Here is a 15192-nt window from a genome sequence, read left to right on the forward strand (position 1 = left end):
CTGGGTATATCCAAATCTATTCTAAAAAGGAGGGGGGAAAAGGGGCAGCAATGTTCCTATTGCTTCATTATTCCAGCAAGAAATAATCTTTCCCAGCACTGATTCCATCGCCTGTGCCAGATTTAACAGGGAAGGCAGAACACAGTAAGTTTCTTTAAGAGCTCCTTCAAGCAGCCAAAATCAACTACATAAACAAACCAAACATGTAAAGTAGGTAAGAGAATAAAAATCACCCTAATTCTTCTTGCAGAGATAAAATCTTTTTGTTTGTGTGTGTGAGAACAAAACTTGTTTTGTCATTTGTTTTTCATTAGTACTAAAAGAACATGAAATTTTAAATCACAATTACACACACTTACAGTCAATCTGGGACTCTTAGTCTCAATGCTGCCTTAACTTCAGAAATAAGAAATAATTAGGTTTTGCAAAGAGGAAGGTTCCATACATGCTGAAAGTAATGTCCTTGTTGGTAAATACACATTTCTCCCCATCTGCTTTTGTGAAAAACTACTAATTTTATGACCTGGGCATAACAGAGATTGTAATAACATTTTCGCCTGTCTGAAAGACTTGAAGTCATGGCAAATATTGACACTCATCACCATCTTGCAGGTTTTTACTGGAAAGAAGGACAGTAAACAGTTGATGTGACTATGATGGAGGAAAAAATCAATTCTAAAACTGGATACAATCTGAACTTGAAAACAAAAAGATGTGACAGGGAAACAGCTCTATACAATTAGGAAAAAATCCCTTCATTTCTGATCATGAATAATAGGATTTGTTGTTTGGGGTTTTTTTTCTTCTTTCTAAAGGAATCAAAGGGAAACTTATTTGAGGGAGCTTAACTTGAACTTTACCAAAGTTTCAGAAGTTCAGCCTTCTTGTGTGTTTACACCACCAAGGAAATGTTTTCCACTTAAGCAGCATATTCATCTAATTAAATTAAATTAATCCATTCTATATCCCTAAGGTAGAAAGCAGCCACATTTTCATTTATTTATGTGTTATTTTCCCTTGATTCTGAAACTAGTGGCAAAAAAAAAAAAAAAAAAAAAACCTGCAGTGGAATTAATTTTGAAGATGCATCTGATTTATATTACTCCTTGCAGCAAAACTGCAACTTTCCCTTTCCATGGTTAAAGCTGTTTCCCTGATACCTCTCATCTGCAAGGGAAAGTGACTACAATTTTTTCCTCTTTAAGGGAAAATGTTTCCAGCAATCTCTCACTTTCACATAATAGGATTATATAAAGAAAGAACTGTCATGAATACTTCCCTTTTGAAGACTCTCACCAAGTTCTGGACATGTTTCCCTGCTTCAAAGTTCATAATGTGCTATAAGTAAATTAATACTGGTGAGGATTTTCTGTTCCTGCTAGAAAAGAAACAAAATATGTGCTGAGTTACACTATGAAACTGAGTTAACATTGTGCCAATTACAATTGCTACTGCTCTGACATGGATAAATATGGTTTATTAGGATGTCTTAGTGCTTTTCCTCATATCATTTAGATAATGCTCCCATCTCCTCAGTTTCCTCTCTTGTCACACATTGACTACAGAAAAGTGTGAAGCCAATCTAGATGTCAGATTACCCTCAGATCATAACCAAAAAAAAAAAAAAAAAAAAAAAAAAAATCAAAATACAGTGTTGAAAGAGCTGTTCTTTTTAAGATTTATAGCCAAGAGCATTGTTTGAACAAAAAGGAGAAAACCTCTCTTTGTGCATTGATATTTGTGGGTCTCTGAGAAAGTGCTACCACCCTTAGGTTTCAACTAATTCCAAATTAACTGTGTAAAATAACAGGGCTCAAATTCTCTGCTACATCAATCCTACCTTTAAATTCAAGTACAATTGATCTGATCCTCCTAAAATCATCACCAGTTTTGTTCCTGCAATTTATTACCCTTGGGCTGAAGCCATACAATGGAAACCTTTGTTGGAAAGGACTTTTTGCACGGCCCTTGGTCAGGGTAAAAGAGATCAGTGAAACCTGAATGGGTTTCAGTGGCTCTGGGCATGGATTGGAAACTCAAGGACTGTCAGGATCTATGTAATATTTTTGCAGAATGAAGAAAAACTTGCCATTAACTCACAAGTGTTTTCACTTTGGGTATATCACGTATCTTCCTTCTCAGCTATAAACAACGGCGTTGCAGCCACATTATAATTCATGCGCAAAATATTTGCATTTTTCTATAAATGTGTTTCAAATTTGATCTCGTGCACTTCAGTCTGGAGGGTATCTGCATTCTCTAGATCTCATTATAAATTGAAAATATGCACATTTTCATTTTTATCCAGCCAAGCTGTTTGTCCACACCAATATTCATGCTCAGATCTGCTGAAGTGATTTGTCAATTTGCATCAAACCCAATATTTGTAGTTCATTTGTTTTTTAAGGAATAGGGCTGGGACTTTGCCAAATGCTTCTTGAAAGATATTTTTTGCAAATTGCCAGCATTATTTTTCAAGCCCCTAAATGGTTCCACAGTAGTCCTTATCTGATGAAAGAGTGAAAATATTTCTTACGTGTAATTAAATATTACATACTTCCAGTACTTTCCATGGAAAAAAACCTAACTTTGTCTGAAAATACAGTGGTTCAGTCACATCCTTACTTCCAGCCAGCTTTCCTCTCAACATGAACACTGATCATAGTTCACTTCAAACACTCTGAAACAGAAACCAACAGCAAAAATATACGTTCAGATCCCACTGGAGTTAACAACAGTTTACAGCACTGTGAAAGTTAAGAAAACCTTCAGTCTGAGACAAAGAATGCTTGATTTTTCTGGCATTTCAAAATGTGGCTTTTGATGTTGGTTACTGACAGCGATGCTTTTGCATCTGTAAGTTAAAAAAAATAGGCCTTGCTTTTAGAGAAATAACAGAGAAAGCCAATATCATCATGCTTGCTGAATTTGTCTTGTATAGTTATTAGTCATTGCTAAAAAGCAGCCCTTCCACTGTAAACTGACAGTAACAACACAGAAATTGAATTGAATTTTCGTCCAGTAGATCCTATATAATTTTATGAAATTTTTGAAAAAGTGTAGTTTGTTTCTTTTCTCTAATGTAGACAGATATAATCTATTCAATCATTTCCTGACCACAGCTGCACCTCACAGACACTGCCTTGTGTCACTGCTGAGCTGGGAGACCATTGGCAAAAACTTTCTCTTATCAACTCCCTTGTTCAGGTGCCAAAGATAGAAAAAAATGAAATTCCTTTAATTTCACTGGGGCATAACTCCAGTCCCTGCTGGAAAGAGCCACAGGAGCAGTTTCAGAGGTGTGAACGTTAAACAAAGATGCCAAATCCATTTTATTCTGTTGACAAGAAATAAATTAGAAATGAGAGTCCAGAGGTGTGAACTGGTAGAATTTGTACTTCAGTAACATTTCTTCTGTTAGATGCTGGATGTTAATAGTAAATATTTTACAGTTTTCATCAAAATCTCTCTACAAATCCACTCATCTATAAAAACCAAAGGAATAGGAATGTATACAGTTAAAACCCATTTTTTTTTAAGGCGGGCTCAGTCTTTTTTACTCAGTTTACTCAGCCATAAGAAACCCAAGAGGTTTATGATCAGGTGATATCTCATTTACAAGAATTTGCAGGATCAGGACTTTTTTTATAAGCAAAGCTTATTCAAAGCTCTTTCTTAGATATATTTGCAACATCAAAATTACGCTACAGAGTAGAAGAGGATCCTGATTTGCTTTATTGATTTTAAAAAGTGGCTGTAAGTGAACATGGATATCCTTAGGTCATGCCATAAGTGCTTTCATTTATTTTGTGTTCTTTTTGCTCTCCAGAAAAAAATGCATTTTACCTGATTAAAGTAAAAAGGGCCATCCAAATTATTCAGTGGTGAGCAGATTCCCTTTTTCACTAAACTACACAAAAGGCCAAGACAGGAATTTTGTTTTTCTTCCCTTCAGTTGGATTTTATACTTACAAGTCTATCTCTGAAGACAGAAGTTTAGTTAAATAAAAGCTGAGACTTTTCCACTTAACAAGTAGACTCAGCTATGTGGCTTTAAATGGGTGTGTGGGGTGTGAATTCCCACTAAATGTGCATCCCAGGAGTGGCAGCAGGTGTAATTCTTGTGTCTTTCTAAATGCCTTTGGAGGCAGGATAGCAAAAATGAGTGAATTTCAGCATTTCTAGAAAGCTGCCTTCACTCTGCACAGATAATTTTTTTCCAGAAGCACAAGCTGCATCACCTTTCAGTGATGAAATTTCATCACCTTCTGCTGAAGAATATTTCCAAAACAGAGGAAGGAGCAGGCAAAGAACAGACCAGTTTAGGTTCTTAGTCCCAAATCTAGACTAGGGAAGGCTTTCATACTCTTTGATGGGTTTTAACAAAGAATAATTTCAGTTTACAAACTCCAGCCTGTTGTTTGTTAACATCTGAGCCAGAGTTTGTCTCCAGCTGACTGAGCACTGTCCAGGACAATGTCCAGCTCAAACACAGTGGGATGTGGTGATGGTGCTCACTGCTCACCACCGCAGCCATACACAAGAAGGGATTTACTGCCACAAGCACTTCTGTGCTGTGTTTCTTCTCCTGGAGCAGTCTTCAATATCATATTGTTCTTTACAGAGGAGAGTTTGAAGACAATACCCAAACACCATTCCCCTGGTATGCAAAGGTTTCTTTACACTGTGTAAAGCAACCTTGAAGTGACCCAAATTCATAATTACACCATTTCAAGACATTGCCAGAGCTCACCAGTATAAAAGGGGGGTGTAGTGATGCCCCAGAATTCTTGAGTACTATGGCTTTACATTTCCTGTTCCTCCCATTTTTGAAATACAGCACATGTTATTATAGCTAGTTATATCTGCATATTACAAGCAATTACTGGGCAAAGTACTTTTCTTTGTCAAAGTCACTAGCAAAACTTACATTATCTTCAGAGCAAACAAGCTGAGATCAGATCTCTGTGTGCACTGTGAAAGTGAAGCGTGCTGCAAAAAAAGGGAGATGGAAACTGCATTAATTTAAAACACGTGCTCCTAAAAAAGAGAAGCACTGCTCAAAGGCTCATACTAATATAATGAACACTGACTTCCCTTCAAAGATCATACAGAAAACTTTTCATTTCAACTCTCAGCATAAATATTTGGTAAAAATCTCAACTCAACTGAGAGCCTATTGCCATGTTCCTGAAACATGCAGTTTTTTACTCTCTATGGTTTATGTATTCAAGGTATAAATGATAACTTTCAGGGGTAGATTTGAATCATAAAGAGCAAAGATGACTTTATAGCTATTTCATTGGTTTGAAACCAGCGCTTCACTCAGTTTTATAGCCCATTAAGACAGTGTGTTTTTCCTCGTATTATCCCCTCCTGTGCAGTACTAATTTAATTTCAACACTGTGGTTTGAACACCACATATACAATTAGTTTCTATCAGGAATGAAAGGTCTTTCCCTCAAGGTCAAATTATAAAAAGTCTACCTAGCAGGATGAACTGATCATTTCAGATCAAGTAAAAATTAGTCAAAGCTCTATTTTCAGATTTTTTTTCCTAATTCACTTGAGCCAATCTAAAAATTTTATAACTTAAAAAAACCTTTTATTTTTTTGGCTGTTAATGTTATCCTTCAACATGTACTGAAATTCATTTTTAGCTAAATAACAGCAGCTATCTACATAGATAATTAGAAAATAAAATGAAGCACTGGTTTAGAACTTCACCAATGAGCTCTCAGCTCAGGAAAATTAAATAGTAGTGATATAACTAGAGTAACATAAAGCACTCTAAGAGACTGTTGAAGGGGTTTGGGAATTTTTTTTAATGTCCACAGAGCAAAAGTTCAGGCAAGCCAATACCTGTGGTGACAGGAGACCTCTCTGCTTTGTTCCATTTGTCACTCAATTAGAGGAGGGAAGACAGCTTCCCATGAAATATTCTCAATTCTTTATTTAGAAATCATAGACCTCATAAATCACCCCTGTGGCTCTAGAAAACAGTCATTTGTGTTTACATCACCCTACAGTGTTTTAATCTTCCTCAGTGAACTGTCCTCAGTGTCATCTCTGGTTTCAATATTTATCATATATCACAGCTTACCTATGGCTTGGCAAGATGCAAGGCAGGATCACTCTGTCTTCATCCTGATACTTGTAATTAAGTCTTAAAGATGTCTCTTTAACCTTGGTGCTATCTTCCTGAAGAAGAAGAGTACATGAATAAGACACAAATTATGCTGGATAAATGCACTGCTTCAACAGATTTGAAGATAGAAATCAAATCTTTATAAAGCCAACAGGTGCAGTTCAGCAAATCAGGCAGGTTTGCTCTGGTCTTTAATAAACCCAGCAGATTCAGAGGTAAATGTGAGTCAAAAGAGCCAAGACACAGATGAGACAGATACAAGCTGGAACTTTACTGAGTAAAGTTATTTAGTACCTGTGAAGTAAGGACATTTTAGGACTGCATAAAGGAAAAGGAAAGAAGAGCAAGGGGTGAAAAAACAGTCAGGATTTTGTATCAAATATCCTACTCTGCAGAAGTCACTCAGAAAGGCACCTACCTAGCCCTGGATAGGTTTCTGCTTTAAAGGAAAGCTATGTAAATAAAGTAAAGGTCTCTCCAAACCTAGGAAATAAGTGATGTCATCCTACACCCACCCTTAGAAAACATGCTCCTCCTAGGTTAAAGGAGAGAGCAAGTTGTGCTGAAGAAAACAGGCTTGAATCATTTCCAGTGAAGGTGGATAGGAGTGAAGAAAGCATTTTTCAGTTCACTCCCTCAATTTCCCAACTCTTCTTCAGCTTTGGCTGAAGGAGACCCAGCTGGGAACTACTGAAGGACATCTGAAAAAAAAAAAAAGATTGTGCACAAATATAACTGAGCTCACTGAGACAGAGGCTTTCCCACACCTCTGGTTATATTTTAGACCATACTGTAACTTTGACTATTATTTAACTCAGAAAATTATTATTATCAAACAGAACCTTTGACACAGAAAAAAATCTGAAGAGTCCTTCATTTCTGTCACAGCACAGTGAGCTGTGTCTATGCTTTGTTATTCATTTTGAAAACCATATCATGCCTAAATAAACAAGATAAAGCTGATGTACTAAATCTCCAAGCAATGAAGGCCCTGAATAGATGTATTTTAAAGACACACTTGCCATAATTGGAACTGAAGATCTATTTTGGGGTAAATTTTTAGTTCTGCAGCCAAATAAATGTTATGTTCAACTTTAAACATGCAAATTAAAACAGCTTGGGATTAGGCAGCGTGGAAGGCAGATACTTTCAGTGAATCACTAAGTGATGAAAATGCTTAGCAGCTCTGGGTATAAAAATTCAATTTTTGTCCCAGTTACTCATTTGATGGTGCTCTTTCTTATGCTACCTCACATCGAGGTGTAGAGCTCAGGTTTCATGGATTTGGGAGAAAGACTGATGAACAATTTTAAGCCAGCAGAAGAATCCCCTCCTGCTTGTTCTCTCCTGCTGGGCTGACAGATACCTCCTCAGCAAACTGGATCAGCAAATGCATCTGCTCTTTTGCAATATTTTATCTATATTTTTTTAAGGAGGAAGGGAAAGCAAATGGAGAAAAGCTATCAATTAAAAAAATTGGTCCCAGACAAAGGTGTTTAGCTTCATTTCAGAATGAGTATTTTCAGTTTTACAAATTAGTGCTTAAATTCTGATATTTTCTTTTTTCAAGAATCTTTTTAATTTTTTTTTTTTCAAACTATTGCTCATTTGACTCCTGTTTTTCTTGTAAGGAAACATCACCAGCAACTTCCAGGTATAGAAAGATTTGGAAAAACACTAAATGAGACAATCAATACCAGCTCTGTTCCAAGATTATTTTCACTTCTTATTTCATCTTTGTTTTCTTCCAGCAGCCACAAATGAATGCATGACCACAGGATAACCTACAGAATCAGAGAATCTGATGAGTTTTGGAGTAGCAGCTACAAGAGGCAAAATTCAGCAGTGATTATATGCAAGTTAAATATGATTGAGGTACCTTGGATCTGCAACAGGATTACACTGCCCAGACTTCCCCATTGACCCAAGAACTGAAAAATAAATATTAAAAGGTCTTGTTCCTATGTGATAGAGACCATACATAAATCACATGAAGGCATTAGAGTGATCTGCAAAGTCCCAAATTGTGCTATATTTTGGTGGCATAAGCTTGTTACCATATAACATTTTAAAGATTCAATATTTAAGTCTCCTGTGCCTTTCCAACATGACATTTCCTTCCAACATTGAAAAGGCAGGGGAGGAGTCTTATTTCACCTTCAATTGTGAAGGAAATATAGCATACACATCACCCACTAGAACACACATCTGCAATAGCAAAATGTAACTTTTCATGAAGTGCAAAGTTGCAGGTCCCATTCTACTCTTAGTTAATGCACACTGTGAAGACCCTTTTCTATCAAATTTGAATATAACTAATGCAAATGTGTTTTGATAAATATACTTTAAGTGTGTGTGGTTTTTTGCACATTTGCTTCCTTTAACACATGGCTGGGTTCAGCTCCCTGAAAGCTGTTGTGAATTTACCCATCCAGACAACAAAAATGATAAAATGTGACTTTTCTGATTAACCACAAGCACACACAGTGGTTTGAGTTGAGAATATTTATGATCAATCAACCCAGTCAATTGTATCTGGCAAAAGTTGTTAATAAAAGATATTTGAATAGATGAACTCCTGGAAATTGTGATCTGTTTGTGGTTATTCCAGAAGTAGAAAAGAGGGACTGAAATCACTGAATATACAACTCTCAGCAGATTATTCTCTCTGCTCCACTGAACACCCATAAGCACAGTCAACTATTAAATTAGCACTGCTAAGCTCTGCTATTTGTGTTGGCTATTTTTATACACAGCAGGCAATAATCATTACTTAATGAGAGCCTAGGCTTTAACACCAGGTGTGATTTTGTCATCAGGGGATCTATTTTTCTACTTTTCAGAGTTTGCATCCACATCAGTTTCCATCCCCAGCAGCACCACCTATTTCTCTCCTGAGGGTTGTTGTGTGGTGAATGCTGATTCCAGGCTCAGCGTGGTGCACAGTGCTTGGTTTGCACTGATTGTCAGAAATTGTCACACACAGACTGCTACAAGGATGTGCAATGAAAATGTGATCTGTTTTATGTCCCTTGCATCAGAGATCCCCTCTAATTTTCTGTTCTACCTCATCCATATCCTTTGCAAAGAAAGGTAAATCTCTGTTTGGTTTCCCAAAAATCTACCTAGAGTAATGAAAGAAATGTATTCACTGTATTTACTGTCAAAACACCACACAAAGGAAGCAAAGTTTTTCCCCTATACTAATGAAAAAATGCTCAGCATATAAAAAGCTTGATTACACGCTATAAAGGGCTGAATATCTGCTTTGCTATTCAGCTATTCAAACAGAGAGAACACTGCAAAATCTTAAGAACTAAAACTAAGAAAGAAAAACCACAATTTCTGCACACTTTTGTAGAGAAACCCCAGTTTGGAGGGGGTTGCAGATGAATACAAACTCCTGCTACAGGCATTTTTGGGAAAAAGACAAATAAACAAACAAAGCTACACATGACTCTCTTTGACAGATTTCATTTTCAGCTTAATGAACTTAAGTGCAACCAGATGAAGAAAAACATGCATTCCTTTTTCCCAAAAAACATGAGAAGATCCAGTTCTTTTCATGTGAGACTTTTAGTCCAACCTGAAGCAAACACAGGGCTGGGCTCCAAGTATTCACTTCCATAAAATCCTATTAACAAAGAAAAATATGAAGCAACTTGGGAATATCACTCCAGTGACAGATTTCAACTTTCAAACTGGTCTAGAGTAGGAAATCTGTAAAAATGACACTGGCTTTAACTGAATAAAATACATTTTTACAAACAATACTTCAGTCAGTAAGCAGTCGGAGATGTGAGAATTCACTAATATTTACATAATTTCCCTTCCTTTTGCAAGCACCAAGGGATAACTTGGATTGTAAATAGGCAACTCCAGAAATACTGAAAGCGGAATTCCAAAATACACTTATTGAATGTTTGCTATAAAAAACACCCCAAAAAACCAAATATAGTTCACAATTGAAGCTTCTGTACTTTTTCCGTCTCTGGGCTGAGGATGGCTTGACTACCACAAGGTAGTCTCATTTCTCTCATTTTTGTATGTCCAGTGATACTCCAAAATATTACAGAAATCGTAAAAAAAAAGCAGAATTATTATTTTTTTATCCTCCATGGACATGGAGGCTTTTTTAAATTGTTGTCTGTTTTGGTGTTTGTTACTGTTCATAGCATCAATAACTCAATAATTCTCCTGGCCTCTTACAATTGTCTTGAGAGTATTGAAAAACTGAGAAATGTGAGAAAACTTAAAAATAGCTTTATAGTGATTATTTTAGCCTGATTTTTGCAAGACTTGTTGCTAAATACTACTGTGGTCCACCTACTATTTGAAGGATGTGATGGCACAGAAGCCACAAAGTTGTGAATTTGAATTCTTTGGTGATAATTTGGTCTCTTTCTGCTTTGTGTTCATCCTAATCCTATGGAAATTAGATGGTTTCTGTTCTAGTGAACATCAGAATCCACACCTGGCCAAGAATTTTTCCAAGTTCACAAAAGTAAAGCAAGACAAAGTATACACAAGAGGAAAGCTCAGATTTATGGTTTTACTTCAGTAACTGCTTTACTCTCTTGAAAACACTCTGCTTCACCCTTTTTACTGCACACATCTCATAGGAATAATGTGAAATCAGCATCCATGTAGCTCATAAAACCTATAGTCAACTACTTATAAATATTAACCACCATTTAAATGAATTCTCTGTCTTGTTCTGCAACAAAATCCCACAGCATTCAGAAACAGCAAATAGAAAAAAGCAAGTGCTTGTTTGTGCAAGTGCTTGACTTGTGCAAGCCAAGAGAGAAAAACAATGATATGATTGAAAAATATCTGCTGGGTGACATTACAGCATCTATGTTCCTATTCTACCCCTCACAACCCCATTTTTGAAGCCCTCAAGCAATTTCCATAGAGGCACTCACGCTTCATCTATTTTGCACCAGGTGTGGAAAAAACTGACACATTTTGCTTTTTGCCAGCAGCATCAATCACTAAAACCTTGGTGCTACACTCTCAGCACGTGTCCACCCACCCAGATAAGTGAGAAAGGGAGAAGTGATCCAGCAGAGCTGCAATATGGAACGTGCCCTGCTGTACTCAGCTCCTTCAGGTCTGCTGCCCAGATGAAAAGCACAAGTAAAATCTCATTTGTTAAGGAAATGGGAATATTTCTCTTCTATATATTGACATCTACTCTGGGCAGCTGTGTATGAAAACAATCCCTTTTGAGAAATAGCAGTTTAGTGGATAAAGGATTACTCTCTATCAAAATTTCCCCTACTCATCAATGTGGTTTATTGACAGTGCCTTTTGCTGCTGTGGATAAATCACCCAGTGAAGAGGTGGGGTTGTGTTGAAATAATGCAGCTCTTCAGCAACATAATATGGATCTGCACCTCTATGAAAATTAAAGAGAATAAACAAATTATCAGTTTTAACTGTCTGTGTTCTCTCAGCTCTGCACAAAGAAATGGGTGATGAGGAGCAGCTCATAACCTGGCTTCAGCTTGATTTATGGGCAATTTTTCTCTTCATTTTTCTGTCCAGAAAGATGTTGGAACCACCTCAGATATTTTTGAGGCTCAACTAGACAAAGCCACAGCTAAACTAATCTGCCCATTGACAGCCCTGCACTGAGCATATGGTTGGACCTCCACAGGTCCCTTCCAGCCAATGTTTCTATGATTTTCCATTATGGAGCCAGTCTCATATGTGAACTGGAAGCTAACATCGCATTTCTTATGCTCTCTTTTCTAGAGCAATATGATTTTCCTGTCTAAATACCCTTGCCCATGCTAAGATTTTGCTTTATGATGATAATTGCATCACTCATTTCTGAATAAAAGTTATTTATTGAGTTGCAGCATTACAAAATTTAAATCATATAAGTTTAAGGAATCTTCTCTTCTTTTAAGACAACCTCATCAGGGAGGACTGTAGCAGAAGTGAATGCAGAAAAGCCAGACTGGTCTAACCTTTAGAATCTCAGTGTTTAAGGTGTTGCAGGTGCATTGATTTCCTGTGTCTCCCATCCTGTATTTCCCCTACAGTGGCAAACAGGACACTGGGCTTACTCATGGCAGCCTCCATTTGCCTGTTAAATTTATTGCCTCAGCTTCTGTCAGTAGTGCTCAACAAGAATATTGCCACAATACTGTTCTCCATGTGAAAGAGAAAATACAGCAATTATCCAAACCCATAAAATTACCTGCTCTGAATTTACTCCATTCTTTAACTATGTAAACTAGGGAAAGTAGTGCCCAAAATATTAAGGAAAATACTTTGATTCCTGGGTGATAACTGCTGACTAGGTCATGCTGTCACACCCTCTGTGAATATTTCTCTTCCTTGCAGGGGAGAACCAGTTCTGATTTTCTTCTTCCTTGGGTTTCCTCATGGTTTACTGCACTTCCTTCTTTGTAGGACCACAGCTCTACTAGATCTTTTTCACTTACTGGATTTTAATAATTTTTACTAATTTTCAGTGTTAGTTTTCTTCACAAGCAGATTCATTTTCCTGCCTATTTGAAACTAAATGCCTGTATGTCTTACCTGCTCAGTGCAGAGTATCATTTTTACAGCACGAAAAATTATATCTGAAAGCAGTTAAGCGTGAGTTTTTCTCAATGTGTCTGAATTTAATTTCTTGGACTACTGCTTGTATTAACATTCCCAGCAATTTAAACCCCCTAACTTGATATCCTTTCTGCCATTGGAAATACCTACAAAGAGCTACTAAAAATTAAGAAATTTTCTATAGCTAACAAAGTGAAAGAAACTGAGTTAAATAATTAAATGCTTTACTTCATTAAGTTCTTCATAGAATTAATTTTACAACTTGAAAATTTATTCTTTCCACAAGATACAAAAGGAAAGCAATAGAAGTTGTAAGTATGCTATGCATATGATTACAACAGTGGTGTTCAGCTGCCTAAATATATGAATTTAATACTGCTTTAGATTCTCCCAAGATGTTCAACATGTATATTAGGACAGCACCTGATTGAGGGCTCCACACTTCCAGAGCAGCACCTCAATACTGCTAAAGGAATGTTAGATCATTGTGGTTTGGCAGCTCAGCTGAATAACTCCCTAAAATCTACTTGTTTTTAGAAGTGTGTGCAAAAAATATATACATATATATATATAATCAGTAATGCTACAAATTGGAAACAATACAATATTCTACAAACATAGTTTAGTCTCAAAATTTTCAACATTTTAGCCTAGCTTATGACAGAAAACATTCTCAATATTCCTTCATGGAACTGAAATCCAAATTTGGCTCTCTCTGTCACTATATTTATATTATTTTACTGCCTAAGATTAATGGAGCAGAGACTGGAGGCTGAGATTCCCGTCTCTGTCATCTCTTTTTAAATCACTCTCCCACCAAAATGCTTAAAATTTTTGTGCTGGAACCTTGACTCATTTTACATCATAATACATAAAGATTTATGTTAATGAAAAACTCGATTACATATTCATGGAGCTGTAGTGTGAGAGCTGCACAGAAACTTTAGAGGCTTTTAGAGGAGTGCATGAATTTCTGTGATTTCTGTGTCCACAGCATATGACTTTCCTTATTGACAACATTAGGATTTTTTTAAGAAATTATGGTAAGCTGCCATTACTTACTGACATTTGTGGGTTTATTCAACCATCTTAATTCAGTCTGACTGCTAAAAAAGTTGCAGACAGGAATTGATTTTGAACTTGGCTTTAAAGCTGGATGCAGACCCATAACAGAATTAGTACAATTCCTGCAGTCATGGTGGTTCTTAATAGAATTTAATTAATTTGATATAAAGATTAAAAATATTGAAATATTGCAGATCCCCAAATAATGCTCAACTAGTGCTAATTATTTAACCTTTAGGTCTTTGGTTTCCCATTGAGCCAAGTCATGACTTTGGATAGCTTAAAAACCAAAACAGCAGCATTGGAGTTACCCAAGGATAAAAAAGTAGACCAGAATCAGATAATTTACCTAGGAATGTTAAAAAGAAATCTCCAGCTTAAAAATTTCAGTTTGAGAAGTCTTCCAACTGCTCCCATTAACAAGCAATTCATTACTAGAGCCAGCAATAAGACAAAAACTCTGAATCCATTCACATTTTACAGAAGAACAGCTTACTACAAGCATTGCATAAAAGAGACACCCTGCCTCTATAAACCAAAATTTTATTCAAGCTCATGCAAAACTCATCTGAACGACAGAGGTATTGAAGAACTAGATTTTATTTTAGATAAATTTGGTGTTGTTTTTAGGATCAATTCCAGTAGGTGTGCAATAACTAATGGTTACTTACTTAAATATTAATTTTCTTCATTAACTCTTTCCAAGATATCAAAAAAAGATGTAATGATTCTAGACTGTGTGTTCACTAACATGATAAGTTGTATTATAAGTGAAAATTTCATTGTTATTTTTGATTCTTCATGTTTTAGATTAATGGAACTTCAAAGGTTGTTAAATCTTCTGCATTCATTAGGTTTTCTCTAAGTGGAAAATTCTCACTGGCATTGCACTAATGAAGTACCCTTAAAGTCAGCTGGTATAAATTGTGAATGTGGCACATAATGACTTGACTCAAATACATCAAGAGGTTTAAATTCAGGGAAAATTCCATAAGAGCCCTTTCTATGTTTTTAATCAATTTAGTCCAAATAATTTTTTCTCCTTCACTCGCCAAGTTGCAGCTTAATTAAAAAGGATCAAATTTTTGACATTTTTTCCACAAATAGGGATTACATACAAAGAAGACAAGTCTTGTGGCTCTCCTTTTTTCTTAGTAAAACTTGTATTCACATTTATTTCCATCAAATAAAATTTCCAGAACACCAGCTCTGTGTTTCTTTCCTTTTGAGCATGTTAGCTCATAAGGAGTAGCTTTCTTTACCAGACACTCCCAGTGTTTATATCAAACACAAATCTGTGCAGATTGATTTGCTGCTAAAGCAAGGGCCAATTAATAAAATAAATTTTAAAAAAAGGATAGAGATCAGTAAGTAATGTCACCCCACAGAAAAAAAAT

The 15192-nt window shown here is 36.2% G+C and overlaps 1 long non-coding RNA gene across 1 annotated transcript; it reads right to left on the minus strand.

The window, feature by feature from the left end:
• Positions 1-2095: 2095 nt before the first annotated feature.
• Positions 2096-6341, minus strand: LOC140680304 (uncharacterized). The gene is made up of 3 exons (XR_012051460.1): positions 6104-6341; positions 4931-4992; positions 2096-2680 (listed from the first exon to the last, which is right to left on the minus strand). It is a non-coding gene; the product is annotated as an uncharacterized lncRNA (long non-coding RNA).
• Between the last annotated feature and the right edge of the window lie 8851 nt (positions 6342-15192).

Source organism: Taeniopygia guttata, chromosome 1, assembly GCF_048771995.1.
Source record: "Taeniopygia guttata chromosome 1, bTaeGut7.mat, whole genome shotgun sequence".
In the NCBI taxonomy this organism is placed as follows: Eukaryota; Metazoa; Chordata; class Aves; order Passeriformes; family Estrildidae; genus Taeniopygia; species Taeniopygia guttata.